This window comes from Mustela erminea, chromosome 1 (genome assembly GCF_009829155.1).
Source record: "Mustela erminea isolate mMusErm1 chromosome 1, mMusErm1.Pri, whole genome shotgun sequence".
Classification (NCBI taxonomy): Eukaryota; Metazoa; Chordata; class Mammalia; order Carnivora; family Mustelidae; genus Mustela; species Mustela erminea.
The window spans coordinates 118937887-118954656 of record NC_045614.1 but is presented as its reverse complement, the minus strand read 5'-3'; the positions used below and the strand labels follow the sequence as shown (position 1 = coordinate 118954656).

General features: G+C 38.8%; 1 protein-coding gene across 1 annotated transcript in view; it reads left to right on the top strand.

Annotated features, from left to right (window-relative positions):
* Positions 1–986: 986 nt before the first annotated feature.
* Positions 987–16770, top strand: part of KCNMB2 (potassium calcium-activated channel subfamily M regulatory beta subunit 2) — a 233399-nt gene continuing 217615 nt past the window's right edge. The window contains exon 1 of the mRNA XM_032340410.1: positions 987–1449. The gene's annotated coding sequence lies outside the window, so the exon portion shown is untranslated. The remainder of the gene's footprint in view (positions 1450–16770) is intronic.

Here is a 16770-nt window from a genome sequence, read left to right as displayed (position 1 = left end):
AAAACAAAACAAACAAAAAAAGTCTTTCTTTTATCAGACATGTAAGCAATTCAGATACTCAGTTCTTACATACAATCAAATAATGAAACTGTGACCATAATACTACTTCCAGATAACAAAACCATTGGTAATTAAATAATGGTGATTTACAATCATTCCCCTTGGGCTTTTGTTTTGTAGTAGGTTTTGTGTGTTCATTAATCACTCCCAGGTTTAAATTCCATAAATTTAAATTTAAACTATACATTTCAGTCCCTCTTCCATCTGCCACCCTTCCTCAGCCCCTCTGCTGGAGCGACCACTCAGTTTCCATAGCAACTACTACATAACTATTGCTCCCGGGATAGCAGGAGGGGTGAAAGAACAGTAGGGGGAAAAGTACAAAATCTGGGTATTTGAAGCAGAACACATTCTCTACATTACTGTGAACTACCAAGAACTTTTTTCTGTTCCCTATTTGGAAAAGTACTTAGCAACTTGCCTGAGTAGCACTTCCAGCCTCATCTCTGACCAGTGGTAAGAAATCCTTCTTCCATCTTCCATGGTCATGACTGCCTAGCATGGATCACCCCCTCCCCTTCCACCCACCTTTAGTTCTTTGCACTTTGTCAGCAGGGCACACACGATTGCTACAAAGTGGACCACAAAGCTCTATAAGCATGAAATAATGAATGTGTCCATTAATCCACTCAGCCCATTTGATACATCATTTGAGATTTTGCATACAGGCATACTCTGAATCCTACCTCAGTAATCATAAGGAACGTTTTCTTACCGGGATTGATTCTCTTGTCTAACTCCAGAGAACACTCATTTTTGTAACTGGGGAGAGCAGGAGTCCCTTGCTGGGAAGAATTGTCTGGGGAGCCCTAAAGTGTTTATTCCCAACTTCAGTTTCCACGGAAAAATACCATTTGCACAAGGAATTCTTCCTCCTGTAGTTGTAGAGGATCTGGAAATCCGATCCAGTAGGCAGGGTGGTGTCCGCCTCTGTCTCCTAAGGAAGTCTGAGCCCTCTCTCCCTTTTTAATATGAGAATTCGAAAGCAGTGGGAAGTGATGTTGGACCTATCACAGCATTGCTAACAGACAGCCTATTACAGTATTTAATAAAAACAGAAACAGCATGCCTATCATAGGCTAATAAATTCTACCTCCTGCACGCTTTAAAAACAGTATGAAGCAGCTTTAACGGAGCTTCTGATAACTAATTTCAAGCATGGCTGTCTAGCGTGCCTGTCACTCCTATTGTCCTCCCAAACTCTTTCAGACATTTTGAGCAGAGAGTATTAAAGCTATGAGTTAGCAAGGGTTGTGACATTAATGGTCCAGAAAGGCTTTAGGCACGCGAGGCAATGATGATTACCGGTGGCTACTTGGAGGACTGCACTGGATCGCTGTCATTAAAAATTAAGCGTGGCTTTTGAGGAAGATGTGACAACTACCGGAGGTAGGATTTGCATGTAAAACAAAGGAATCTGTTGCTGTTTCGGGCTTTTGTTTGCTGTGTGCCTTGTGGGTTGTGAATTGCAGGCAGGTGCGGAGTGAGAGCAGGAAGGGGAGAGAGGGGAGTGGGGGACAGATCAGCTTAAAGCAAAACACAGTGGATAGTATTATATTTTATGGCAGAAATGCCTCGAGGACAAACTGGCTCCAGGCTCGTAGCCTGCTGAGTGTGCATTCCACGTTGCTTTTCCCTTGGAGTAGAATGCTTAGAGGTCACGGAAAAAACAGTTTGCTTCTTATCTGTGGTGCCAGCTGGGCTGTTGGTGGGGTTGGGTGAAGACTTTGTAGGTGGGAAGCATAAAGGTCTAAGAAAATTTAAGAAGAGGAAGTGGTCGTTAAGACTTGAAACCTGTTAGATAAATATTTTATTCTCATGGTCAACGCGCTTTGATAGCCAGAGTCTAATTTTTAAAGGGGGAAATTGAAAGATTACAACGAATTTCCCTGATAAAGAAGTACTTCAGATTTCATTTATTATCAAAGAAAATTGGGTACCTTCGTCCATTTTGCATATTGAAAGGCTGATCCACACTGTTTGTATTAACGGTTTTGTTAAAGCAGAGCAGGAGTTTTAGATTAAAAGAAGGGGCTTTCTCTCTGTTCCTGCTCCTGCTTTTAGATTAGACTATGGCCAGGCTGCAGATAGAAATAGTGATTCGTTAGAGGTTATGGACTTGACGTTGTACCTTTTTCTTTGCTTCTCCTTTTTTTAATGAATACCATAAAAGCACAATTCTCCTTGAAAGATGAGAGGGCAGTTGGGTTCCAAAGTCGTGCAGCTAACGAGTGGATTTGCAGAGGAACTTACACTGCTTTGTACTTTATTATGGGATTGGTATAGCTTGATCAGAAAAGGCAATGTCAGGAAATCATAAGTTGAGATTTTTAAAGCAAAAATGCAATGGTCAGAAACTAATGTTTCCCCAACTTGACCTATGGTGCAAGTTTCAGCATTTGTCATTGCATATGACCCTCACGAGAAGTGCCAGAAACGTAGTGAGTGAATTTCTCAGTGCTATTGCGTTATTTCCCCCGATGGACTTCCCAAACTCCCAAATGTAAAGATGTTGCTTTAGATTTTGAAAAACCCTAGGTTCTGATGCACTGATTTGATTATAACAAATAATAAAGATTCATTGAATAATTGTATATTTATAAAAGGATGTAATATTCTTCTAAAACTTTGATATTAATGCAGTATTAACCAGGAAAAAAGTGAGAGACAGTTATGTTATGCTTGTTTTCGCTAAATATTGGAGTTAAAGCTAAGTAGGGCTTTTTCTCTTGTCTAATGCAGTTGAGTTTGCACACTTGTGAGCGTCTGTATATATACTGCCATTCACAAAGTGAAATCATTGCCCTGTAGGGTATGGCATCTACGCTTAAAGTTGTATGTCACATTTTTTCTAATAGTATGATTAATATTATGGAACCAGACCAACTCTCCTGTCTAGTTGTTTATGTGACCAAGAGTACATGTCCATGAAACGACTGTATAAAATTTCTGATGCAACTGATGACTGTGACATAGTTTTCTGCCTCTATGTGGCCAGTGCAACGTGTGACCTTGACCTTGTAAAGTCCCATCCTCTAGCCAATTGTGCTCACCAGTCCAGAACCCATATATAACGAGAGCTTGTGATACACAAACAGAAATACACACACACACTTTACATGCTGCTGTGAGAAGTTTACAGCTGAATATTATTTCTACTGTTTTCATTAATTATATTGATTTGAAAGAGATTTTCACGGCTCTTGTCTTGCCAATATCTTCTGAATCTAATCTCACCATTTATGTTAGAATCAGTCTGTGCCATAAAGTTGTCAACAGGAGAAATTATTTTGCTATCATCATGCTCATAACACTTTACTGATAAACTAAAATAACTTTTCACAATTTTCACAGATTTATGGAAAAATTTGTACATTAAATCTTCAAGGTATATATGTCTAGACTGGACCCCACAATATGAAAAATACAGGGGGAATATGGAATTTATTTTCTTTGTAAGATGTGGGGAAAACAAAACTAAGTAATTTAGTCAAAACAACCTACCTGGTATCACAAACTAATTTCATGACTTCTTTATATTGGTAGATATCAACCAAAGCACTTACACATACTTTTCCCTTTCAGTTTGTGCTATCATCTAGTAGTGAAAAACCAGCAATTCTCCAGCTATCCAAAAAACAAGTCCAGAATCACCCTGGCATAAAAAAAAAAAAAAAAAATAAGCAAAGCTTTAGTCAGCCTTGTTTTCTCAGTCCCCACGAGGAACACAGCCAACGTATCAGTCACCAAGACACAATTTACCAAGTCCACAATCACCCTTATTCTCTGTCTCTCTCATACACACACACACACACACACACACACACACACATCATTCTACTTTAGTGGCTGATATTGGACCAGACATTTCTCAAGCTAACACAATCTACTCTTCGATCAGCTTTTTCCTCTTCTCAAAAGATGGTAACAAACGAATCTTCCAAAAATAGTCTTGCTATTATATCAAATTTTAAAAGACTGTAATAATGTATATAAAATATAATCCTAGTTTTTATACATATGTGTGTACAAAAAAAAACTAGAGAAAACTATATCAAAATGTTAGAAGTTCTCTTAGTGTGTATTATGGATGCATTTTATTCTCTTTATTCATTTATAGTTACTAACTTTTTTTCAAAAACCTGGTATTAATAGTCACAAGGAGACTTCAACAGTTTTATTTCCTTTTGCGACCAGGTTGCCCTCTCTTCCCCATTATCATGCTTCGTATCTTTACTTCAAATTCACCCCAAATTCTAAAGGCATTTGTTGGTCTGAGCAAGATTGGGCAGAAAGGCTATTCTCCTATCAGAGCCTCTTTGTCCTTGGGTTTCTTGGTTAGCACATCACAAAAAACTTGGCATCATCCTCTCTAGTAGACTGATACCTCCTAATTCTTAACCCAGTTTTACCAGAAAAGGAGTGAATATGTGCACACGTGTGTTTGCGTGTGTGTGTGTGTAAAATTCCCCTACTTTATAGGTAGAGAATTTTTCAATCTCCTTTGCTGGCTCCTAATTGTCTTCTAAATCTTCAAGTGTTGGAGTGCTCCATGGCTCAACTGGAAATCTCTTTTTTATCTACACTTACTCCCTAAATGACTCCAACCTCATCTCAAGATCTTAGAAACTATCCATAGACAGAGAGCTCACAAATTCTAATCCCGAAGCTGGAATTTTCCCCTATCCTCCAAACTTATAAATTCAACTACCCATATAACATTTCCACATAAATGTCTTATACGCACTTCACACAATATGTTCAAAGCTGAACTTCTGAATTCCCACACAAAATGTCCTCCTGCCCTATTTACCTTTATGTGTAAATGGACACGTCACTCTTCCACTTGCTCAGAAGATAAATTCTGGAATCCTCTTTGAATCTTTTCTCTCCGTCACACAGAACAGAAAATTCCATTGCTTCTACCTTCAAACTGTACCTAGAATTTGATTATTATTCCCACTGCTACGACTCTGGGCAAGTCAGCACCAACCCTCAGATTATAGCAGTATGTTCACCATTCATTGAGCTTTTGCTTCTGTCTCCCCTGCTTCCACACACACACATTCTATTCTGTATCCAACACCAGTGGCTGTTTCAGTGTTGAAGTTAAATCATAGTATCTTTTGCTTGAAAGCCTCCAACATCTTCCCATCTGACTACAGATAAGGGCAAGATCCCCACAGTGGTCCACAGGCTATGTGTGATCAGTCCAGGGTTCTTTCCTCACCTCCTTGCTTTCCATTCTCCCTTCAGCCCTTAACTTCAGCCACACTGGCTTTCTGACTCTTCCTCAAACCTTCCATGTACTCTCAAACCTCAACGCCTATGTCCACTATCTCGAAAAATTTTCCCTTACACAGCCACATGACTCAGTCTCCTGCTTTCTTCAGTTCTTTGCCAAATGTCCCTTGAACAGAGAAGACTTCCCTAAAACTCTTAAATCATACCCTCTTGCATGCTTCCTATTCCAAGTCACTGCTTTTTCTCCATGTATAAAAACAACTATATGTTGTTTTTAATTGTCTGTGTCTCTCCTGCTAGAATGTAAACTCTATGAGAACAGTGACTTTGTTATGTTCCCAGATTTATCTATAGCATCAGTTGTCAAATGAATAAACTGATGAATATAGGAACTGAATGTTCGTCCCCATCAAAACCCATCAGTAACATTAGGCTCCAAGCATAAGTTTATCAACCTGAGGGTCAAAGCTGTGTCAAAATGCCCTGTTGCTTTTTCCAAAGAGAAAGATATTGAACACCTTGAGGAAAGTCAAGGAGATTTATCAAGATGATTTTCTTTCTCCTCTCTACACAGGAGGGAAAAAAAATATCACATCACTGATTCCAATCTATGTCAAAGCAAATAAAAATTCAATTTGCCTGAATTTGATCTTATCCAAAGATGACTTCTTTTTCAAAAAGACATCTCACAGATCTGTACAAATAACTACGGACATAAACCGGTTCTGTATTTTTTCTTCTCTCTGTTAGGGACGAGAGAAGGGATGGCAAAACCAGGTTGGAAGATACAACTGGGCTGAATACCCCCTTCTGAGCATACAAGCCCCAGTAATTTATTTGGCTATAGGAATCAACTAACAATAACTAACAATAATACTAGTCATTTACATTCCATTTATTGCTCTCAAAATCAGGATGGTTAGTTTCATGGTCTTGTTAATCGTGAACTCTCTAACATTCATTAAAGTACATGTCTTCAAATAATTAAGGTATAATTAAATGATCTTATTGTCCAAATTGGTTACAAATAATAGAGTCCAATATTTCTAGAAGGTTCCATAGTCTAGAAAGGAAGTCTGATGTGAAAAGGACACAGCGTCTAAGACAAGCACAAGCTGTAGGAAAAGATAGGCTTGATCTGACTCTCACCTTCTCTACTTCATATTTATGTGACTAGGGGCAAATTTTTAAAATCTTACAGTTCAATTACCTCACGGGTACCTCTTTGGGTTAGAGATTAAATGTGATCATGTGAATCAGTGCCTTGTTAGAGTACTTGGCACAGAGGAGATGCTTAAAAAAAAAAAAAAAAAAAAAGTAATAGTGTCCTTATTGTTATTGTCATTTTATCCTCACAGTATGCCTGAATCCTAGATACCATACTTAACCATTGAACAGCTAGGAAAACTAAGATGTAAAAGTTACTCAAACTCCGCAAGGTCAAAGAACTAGTAAACTATCGAAATTTACTCTCCCTTCAGCCATAGAGACTCCTCACAGATAGAATGACAGACTAACCTTCTTTAACGTATCTAGTGACTAAATGCTGCCAGTGATTAGAGGAATTTTTTTTAAAAGACAGAATCTGAAGAAAAGATTTTTCTTTCCTTTACGAACAATGTATTGTTCATACAGGGTGCTGCCAAACAAAAATGAGACTTAAACTACTGTCAAACAAGTTACATGAACACTAATTTACTAAGAAAACCTCAGTCTTTAGACATGCAGTCTAAGGGAGTGCTTGAACCCCAGCTTCACAGCCCTGAACACTGAATCCCACTTCTGTCCATTGCCAGTTGTCAAAACCTCCCTGAGCCTCCTCTGCTTCAGCAGAAACATAGGTAGAAATAGTGCATTTTTCATGGGGTTGTGAGGATTAAATGGGATAGTCTGTGCATAGCTGTTAGCACCATGTGTGTGCATAACACATAGTATCTATTGTAAATGAAACTTTTAAAAATATGTATATATTATTTATGTAACATAATTTATATAATATATGTTATTATAGATGTTATATATATATTTATATATTATATATCATACCACTGAGAGATTTAATTTCAAGTAAGTCCTTTAGGTCTTATTTCTTGGCATTGCATACTGCTAAAGTCATCTAGAAATATTTAAGAACCACGTACGCATTAAGGTATCACATAAAACTCAAGGTGTTTGAGCACCTAGCCAGCACCAGAAACAGAATTTCTGGAAATGTTTCACATTTGTTCATTTCTGAATAGATCCAAGATGCAAGAAGCAATCCTGGAAACATCAAGAAAATATCAGCTTTTCTAAGATACCAAACCCAATTTTACAGATTTGTGTTTAAAGAACCTTATCTGGCGTGCCTGAGTTGGGGGGCTCAGTCAATTAAGTGTCTGTCTTCAGTTCAGGTCATGATCCCAGAGTCCTGGACTCTAGCCCCACATCAGGCTTCTTGGTCAGTGGAGAGTCTGCTTCTCACTTTGCCTGCTGCTTCCCCTGCTTGCACGCACTCTCTCTCTGACAAATTAATAAAATCTTAAAAAAAAAGAACTTCATCTGAGTGCCTCCCCTTACCTCTGTCAGGCTCCATTTTCAATATCTCCTGTCTCCACTCCAACTGTGGCTACCTGGGCTTTATTATTTCTAAACTGATCTGATGAACACATCATGTAATAGGACTTCAGTGTGAGACATGCATGAAATTGGCAATTACCACCGTCAATTATTCTAGATTTAACATTACCAATTTCTTAGTGCAAAGGAATTCAATTTCCTTTCATTGCCTAATAAAAATTAGCACTTCCAATTAAACTATTGGAAGACATTCTCAAATACGAACCTACTACATAAGCGAAATTTTCTTTTATCAGTTCTGAACGTCATCTGACACCAAACAACTTCTCCAATTTCAGATTCTTGAAGGTCGGTTTGTATCACTAATGAACACATTTGTGCATTTGCGTTTCCTTCAATATTGTGTCATTTCTCAAATTCACCTCTGTAAGTGCAACTGGTCCCAAGAGTAGTGCCTCTCTCCAACAGCGTGGGTATGCCACTGTCAAAAAATGTCACAGATATTCAAGGTTTGATTTTTTGTTTTAAATCTTCACAGGCTATCGCTCCTTTTTGCTCTAAGAATATTCTGCGCATGGTTCTGCCATGGCCCTTAACACACTGTGCCATGCTCTAATCTAATTTGCTCCCCTCTTCCCCAGTAAAATTTTAAGTCCCTGCAGGTTAAGGACTGGGTCATAGTCATCTCAGTACTTCCAGGGCCTGGCAGAGTCCTTCGCAAGTAGCTGATGCTCTGTAAGTATTCTTGAATAAATGAATGAATAAGGTCTATCCTAGATTTCTTAGTGTCTAGTTTGACCTAAGGAGGGTAAATGACCAAGTGGATAGATAAATCCTGCACCTCAGAAAGGAGTGGGCATGGAACTATTTTCTAATGAGATAGCCCTGGCCCTGCCCTGTGCTTGCTAACTTCTCATTCTCCTGTCCTCTCGTCTCCTCTCTTCATATTCTCCAGCTTATATTGTCTTTCTTTGTTTCCCCGCCCCCTCCTTCGCGCCTCTGTCGGCCCACAGCGGCTACCCTGGCTTTCTCAAGAGTGTGGTGGAGCCTTTCATTTGAAGCCAACTTCAAGTCTGACAGCCTCAGACAGCAAACACCTAAACCCCCTCCTCATCAAAGCCGGGGTGACAGATGAGCCTGGGTGAGAATTTCAGCTCAGGGGGAGGGGAAAAATAAATCAGCTGTCAAAATGTCAAGACTGCTGACTTCCTGGGAAAGAGAGAGAAGATGCTTATACCACCAGACAGCAGGGCTTTGCTTTACATTTGCCAGCATTTGTACTAAATAGGGAAAATGTCAGATGAATCCCACGTGCAGGTTCCTTGTCACTTTGGTGTTTTCCTGAGTGTGAAATTAAACCTCCAGAATGTTTTGGACATGGAAGCTCATTTTCGGTTTTCAACAAATCCATTCGATGTGTAAATAAGAATAGTTAGGCAAGTAGTAAAATATACAACTCATTTTTAAAGTATAATTTCTAGCCCAGATAATTAGTTTGTAAACTCCTTGAGAGCTGACAAGATATTTTTATAATTCTTACATGAACAGAACTGTATTAAAAATATATGATTTTTTTAAAAAATAACTTTTTGATTGATACACACTCTTCTCTTCATCCTATCCCCTGAGGTAGAGTCATAGTACAGAAATCAGGTAAATGATTTATCATTATTTACCAGGCTGCTTGACTGGAGATGTAGGGTCTAGAAACCACACAAATCTTAATTGCACTGAATCCCCTTTGTGCACTCTGGTGCAGACAGGGCTCTTACGGAAGAGGATGGAGAAGTGGGGTTGTGAGCTCTGATGTTGCCTGTTTATCCATAGAATTTTATTGTTTGCAGACATCTCTGTCATTGGAAATAATTTATAAAACCAATCCACGTAGGTAGCCTTCTACCAAAGGAGGATTCAATTTGGACTTTGTCAAAATAAAGCCCTTAGAAGACTACATGTGTCTGGGGAATTCCATTGTACTTTGTGACATAGTTTAGGATTTTAAAAATAATGAGTTTGGTTAGACTTTTTCTTTTTTAAGTCTTTTAATTATTATATTTTTCCACTGGAAAGCTAGCAAAGGTCAAGTATCTGATGCCATAAATCTTATCTACAAAACTAAACTCTCTTTCAAAATGAAACTCTTAGGAAGTTAAAAAAAAAAAAAGGCAATTCAAATGCAAATCTAGAATCTTTGTTTTTTTCTCCTAGATGCAGAGGTTCATTCTGGCTGTGCTACATACAGCACTTTATGAGGTTGAGAGAAGCCTTAGTAAATCTTTTTTTTTTTTTTTTTTAAGAATTTATTTATTTGAGAGAGAGAGAGCATGAGCAGGGGGAGGGGAGGGGGAGAAGACTCCCCACTGAACAGGAGCCCAGTGATGTTGGAAGGTCCATCCTAGGACCACAAGATCATGACCTGAACCAAAGGCAGATACTTAACCATCTACTAACTGAGCCACCCAGGCACCCCACACTTGGTAAATCTTGCCCATGAGATAATTCTTGAATGTTCTGAGTTTGGTTTTGTACAATCATTTGAAAACTTCTGACCATGTGAAGTATTTGTAGCTCCATCAAAGTGAACTGGAATTTCCTCAGAGGGATTGTATTTCTGTAGTAAATCTGGAGCCACTGGTTGTCTTTGGATTTTTTTTTTTTTTTCATTTCCTGGTATATTCCAAATGAAGAAATTAAGGGGGGAAAATACAACCTGACATCTGGGAGACAATAATTCCTAACTTTAGAGGCAAAACTCTAACAGGATTGATCCAGTTTCTTCCTCTCTGTGGGAATAACCAATGACTGCTTTAACCTCACTTCCTAGCAGTTTTATTTGATCCTGTGTGGTGCTTGGCAACAGTCATGTGGGGCTTCTGTGTAGACAACTCAAGGTAACTATTTGCTTTAAAAACATAAAAATAGAACAGTATAGGACACAATTCTCTGTTGGAATGAATAAAAAAAAAAAGTCGAGAGAGGGAAAGTTCATATCTAAAGCAGAAGGAAGGCTTAGATAATATGTTACCAAATTTGAGAAGATCTCTTTGGATGTATAAAAGATAACAATAGCCATGGTAAATAGAATGTCTGTTACAGAGGAGCCTGGATGGCTCAGTCGGTTAAGCATCTGTCTTTGGTTCAGGTTGTGATCTTGGGGTCCTGGGATCAAGACCCATGGACCAGCTCCGTGCTCTGTGGGGAGTCTGCTTCTCTCTCTGCCTGCCACTTCCCCTGCTTGTGCTCACTCTCTATCAAATAAATAAATAAAACATTAAAAAAAAAGTAAACAAAGAATGTCTATTACAGCCTGCTTTTCAGTCTTCTAGGCCTATTTCCCCCTGACAAGTGGATCTAGTGTCTGCTGAAGTGAAACTGTTAAAAAAAATGGTATAAAAATAGGAGATATGCTCTGATTTATATGCCTATAGGAAAAGTTGCCTTGCATGTAATTTTGATTTCATATGGTATTTAGCTTGTTTACTGGAAGAAAATTCTTACCCTAGACTGATGTGTTCAATTGTCCACATTAAAAAATCTATATCTATTCTCCATTTTGCTAGCCTTTAATTGATCAGTCCTCATTCTATGTCTGCATTCATTCAATTACTCATTCATTTATTCAATGAATATTTACTGAGTATCCACTATGGAGTAGGCACTATGATGGGCATTGAGGTTACAATGTTAAGCCAACTCACAAATGACCCCATCCCCAACCACGGAAGTTACAGTCCTGGATCAGAAAGATATTTTTCTAATGGTCACTCGAATAAATGTAAAATTACAAATGTAATAAGTGGTAAGAGATTAATTAGAGACATTAGTGTAGTCAAGAATGTCAGGGAAAGTGTCTCTGAAGTAGAAAGGACTAAGATGCTAAAGGAAGAAGCATGAAAATGAAAAAAAGAAAGAGAAAGAAAAAGCAAGTGTAAAAGCCGCAGGAATTAGAGGAAAAGCTTTCTGGGCAGGGAAAAAGCACATGCAAGGCTGAAGTATGGCATCGTCACTTATTCAGTGTTTATCAAGTGTCACACCTATAGTGGGAAAGGGTGGGCGGCGGTGGGAGAGGGTGGGAATTTCCTGCTCTGATGGGGCTTGCACTCTAGTGAAAGACATCAGGTTTTGTTTGTTTGTTTGTTTGTTTGTTTGTTTGTTTTTTAATTAATGAATGATGAGTGCCTGGGTAGCTCAGTCATGAAGTTTCCTCCTTCAGCTCAGGTCATGATCCCAGGATCCTGGGCTCCAGCCAGCATCAGGCTCCCGGCTCAGCGGGAAGCCTACTTCTTCTTCTCCCACTCCCCCTGCTTCTGTTCCCTCTCTTGCCATCTCTCTGTCTCTGTCAAATAAACAAATAAAATCTAAATAAATAAATAAAATTAATGAATGAGATAAAAAGGAAGCCTGTTACAGAGAGTAAATGGGAACTATCCTCTGAGAAAGGGCCAGTGTGGCTAGAGAGCGGGATCAAGCAGCATGTGGTTAAAGATGAGGCTGAAGAGGCAAAAAAGCATCTGGCTAGGTGAGCCCTTACAGGTCCTGTGAAGAAGTTTGCTTGTTATGTGAAGAGCAATGGAAGTCATCCATGGTATTAAGCATGAGGTTGAGAAGATATCTGTGCTTTGCAAAGGTATCTCTGCCATTGTTCTGCTGCAATGTGGTGATCAAAATGGAGGTGAGCAAATGGATACAGAGAGGTTAATGGAAAGGCTACTGTAATAATGCAGATGAAGGTAGCTTAGACTGGGTGGCAGTGAAATGGCAGACAAGTGGCCATTTGGAGGAGCCATGTTCAAGAAGTCCTATTAGAGAGTTAGTGATGGGCTAAATCTGAGAGGATGTGGGTAAGGAAGAAGGAGGTGTCAAGGACAAGTTTAGATTTCTGGCTTGAGTAACTGGATAGATGGTGAGGTTATGAACCCTCAAACATGACTAGAGTTCTCTTTGATCAAAAAACATCTTGAAATCATAGTCTATATTTACACCTCCAATTCCTTGCTCTCCATCTTTTTAAAACACTGGTGTATGAATTCTGACAATACTGGTTTCCTATGATTGCAGAAAAAGTCACCCAATCTGGCTTGTCACAACCCTCATGACCCTCAATCATTCTATATATATGTACATATATGATATATGATACATATACGATATATATATGATACACACACAGAGAATGATTGGATTTTTTTTCTTGAAATCCTCTCTTTCCTTGATTTTAATTGTGTTTCATTTCCCAGGTGCCTCCCTACTTTACAGCTCTTTCCTATCTTTCCGCTTTGCTAGATCCTCTTTTTCCTTTCTTGATTTTTTGTTATACTTTTCAGTAATTGAAAATACTGTGTCAGGGGCCCTGGATGGCTCAGTCCATTAAGCATCCACCTTCAGCTGAAGTTATCATACCAGGGTCCTGGAATGGAGCCCTGCATCAGGTTCCCTGCTCAGCAAGGAGTCTGCTCCTTTCTCTCCCTCTGCTCCTCCCCCTGCTCATCTTCTCTCTCCCAAATAAAATCTTAAAAAACAAAAACAAACAAACAAAAACTATCTCTACTTTCATTACAAACCATCTCTTCAATTGTGGCCTTGCTCCCCAACCCAAGTCCCACACTGCCTGCCACCTAGTAGACATTTCCCTATGGCTGTTGTCTTCACTTCCAAACTCACTTGGCAGAAATGAACTTATGGTAAGACCTAATAAGTCTACTCTGCCTCAGGTTTTTATTCATTGGGCTACTAACAGCCCAGCCTCTAAAGCCAACTATTCTTTGAATCCTTCCCCAACTATACACCCAAGTGCCTGAGTCCTATCGAGTCTTCCTTCAAAAATCTTATGTGTCTGCATCTTTATTCCTCTCTATACAAATAAACCCCCTTTGTTCTCATACCTTGGTTGTTATGATAGTTTGCTTGCCAACTTCCTTGCCCCTAGTCTGAATTTTTTCTTTTTAAGTGCTATCCTTAAATTTCTGGCATAAGAATTACCTGGGGGGGGGGGGGTTAAAAATATCAATTCATGTGGCCTGTATTCAATCAGAATCTTTTTGGGCAAGGCTTGCAACTTTAATAAACACTCTAGCTAGATCTCTCACATATAAATTCGGAAGGAAAAAAAAAAAAAACTGTTTTAATATCTTCCCACCCTGTTTTCTCCCTCTAGCCTTTCCCAATGAGTAGCTCCAAAGCATGACCTTGATCATGGAACTTCTGTCATCACAACTCTTCAGTGGCTCTTGCTTAGCCAAGCAAATCAAGCCTTATCCAACAAGATAGGTCATCACAGTCCTCCAAATTTTGGTGTCCAGATAAATTTCCAGCCTAATCTTTACCTCCCCTTTCTCACCTTATATTACAATTGAACTGTACACTTGCCACCCCTCAAACATATCTATCACAACATCTTCATGCCTCTGTCCCTTGGCCCAATGCACTTCAAACACCCAGGAAATGTCTCCCTCCCACTCTTCATTTCCACCTGTCCAAGTCCTACCAACTCTCCAGTGGTTCCTTCTGGATAGAACCTTCTCTCAACTCTTCCCATTTTCCCCTCTTCCTTTCCCTTCATCATCCCCCAAGTTAGAGGGGACCTCTCTGGAGGTTGAGCTCTTTCAGCAGGTTTTACATTTTGCTACTTACTTACCACATAGTTATATACGTACATAATTTTTCTTTCTTTTTTTTTTTTTTTAAATTCTACTTCCAAATTTCATGAAGAGACACATTTATAAAAAGATGCTTTTATGGAATAGAAAGAAACTTGACCTAGGTTCAAAAATCCATCTCATGCATGCCCTTGGGAAAATCATTTAACTTCTCCAAGCTTCATCTCTGTTAAGTGGGATAGTGTCACTTACATTATAGGCTTTGGGTCACTATGAGTTGAGGGGTTTTATTAAAAGCTAAACCATATGAAATTGCTTAGATTCAGTTATTTTCACCTACAAAAATCGAAATTTCATTATATCTAACAGTCCTCCTATATTTTAGTACATTTTCCTTTAAAGTACTATTGTGTCCCACGCTGTGTTTTTCCTCTACTTCATACATCAGCCCCTTTGTGCAATATGTATGTGTATATTTATATAATATTATGTACATATTATATTCATTATGTATTCATTATATTCATATAAGTATAATCTTAGAGAGAAAAGAGATCAAGAAAACGTTACACCAATACCAAGTAGACAAACTCTATCTACCTCCACGCTTACTCTTGCCTGTTCCTTTTCAAAGCAGGTGAACAAACAACAATTTTAACAATAAGCTAAAGCAAGCTCTTTTCTAATAAGAAAGTTCCCTTAAATAAAGGTCAGCAGGAAATGTAACAACACTCATTGTCTCTTGTTTATGGTCCTTCGGGGCATGACACAAACTAGCTCAAATTCCTCCCCTGAGCATTACCTTACCTAGAGTTTATCTAACTCACATTATACCTCCCCTGGCTGGGCTCTTTTGTCATCAATTAGAACAGCAATGAGACTTTCAAATGCAACTTCTAAACAAAGTGTGCACAACTGGACCCTTCCCTTCTGCTGTGTTTCTCTACCCTTGCAACAGTATGGAGAAAAACCTCTTGATCAACTCACCCTAAGAGAACTCTGAGCCTGAGAAAGCCAGTGTTACATTGTTTATAAAAGAACCAGGAATAAATTGATGTTTTCATGTTCCTATTTAGTGTTCATTCTTCAGATTTATCAGTCCAAAGAAAGATTTTTGTCTAATGTTCCTTTTTTTTAAAGATAATTTGTCCCAACAAAGCATTTTGCTTAAAAGTGTCCTCAAAGAGACTATAGGTTCTATATCACATTCCAGGGGTTAGGAGTGAAACAGATGCCACAAGAAAGGTACACAGTGCTTGGGTATTTTCATAGAAAAAGATTACAAATTGAAGCTAAGAAAAGGATAAAGTTCCAAGAAGAAGCATCAGTATTAACAGGGCTCTAATCCACCTCCTTTTTTTCTTCTCTTTGACACTTATGTGGCAGTTCTGTGACATTGAGCAAGTTAATTACCATCTCTATTCCTCAGTTGCCTCCTAAACAAAACAAGCCCTTCACATCTGTCACCCAGAGGTAGGTGGCTAGCACAGGGCAGCAAGAAGTATGTTGCCCGTGGTTATGATTAAGGTGGAGGGAGGGGGTAATCATGTCAAATGTTACAGACAGTTCAACTGGGAAGGGCTTTGGTTTGTGATATGGATCTTACTGATTCATTGGTGAAATGAGAGATTGCTTTCCAAAACAAGGTTAAGCATCAAAATTAAGTTCAATATCATTAAAAGAGCGAGCAGATGGTGAGGAAGCAGGCCATTCTTTAAAAGAATTATTCCTCAAAAAGTGAAGCAAGAGTGAGGGCTGTTGATAAAGAGCCCACAGGGATGCAGGAATGGTCTAGATACCCTTTCTTTTGAGAGGAGGATCCTGAGGGCCTCTTGTGGGTGAATTTGTGTCTTACCTCATTTTGTATGTTACATATAGAATTCACATGGAATTAATCTGAGTCCCACAACTCAGTATAGGGGACATCATCAGAAAATGGAGGTTTTTAAGACCGGAAAACTGAAAAATAAATAAATAAATAAAATAAAAAATAAAATTTAACTTAATTTTAGACTGGAAATTGAATTTAATTTAAGACTGGAAAACTGAAGCTCAAAGACACTAAAAGTCCTGTCCCAAGTCCCACAGCAAGTAATGGCAGAGCCAGGCTTCCATCCAGTTCCTCTGACTCCAGACCCCAGGCCACACTGCCTCACCTCACTATGAACAACACAACCATCTCTGCTTCTGGAGACTGTTTCACCTAGACATGGACATTGCCAGAGAGGATTTGGGAGCAACAACCATGGAGAAATAGATGCTTATTTTTGATATGGTCTCTGCTAACAAGACCTTTATTCAGTACTTTGTA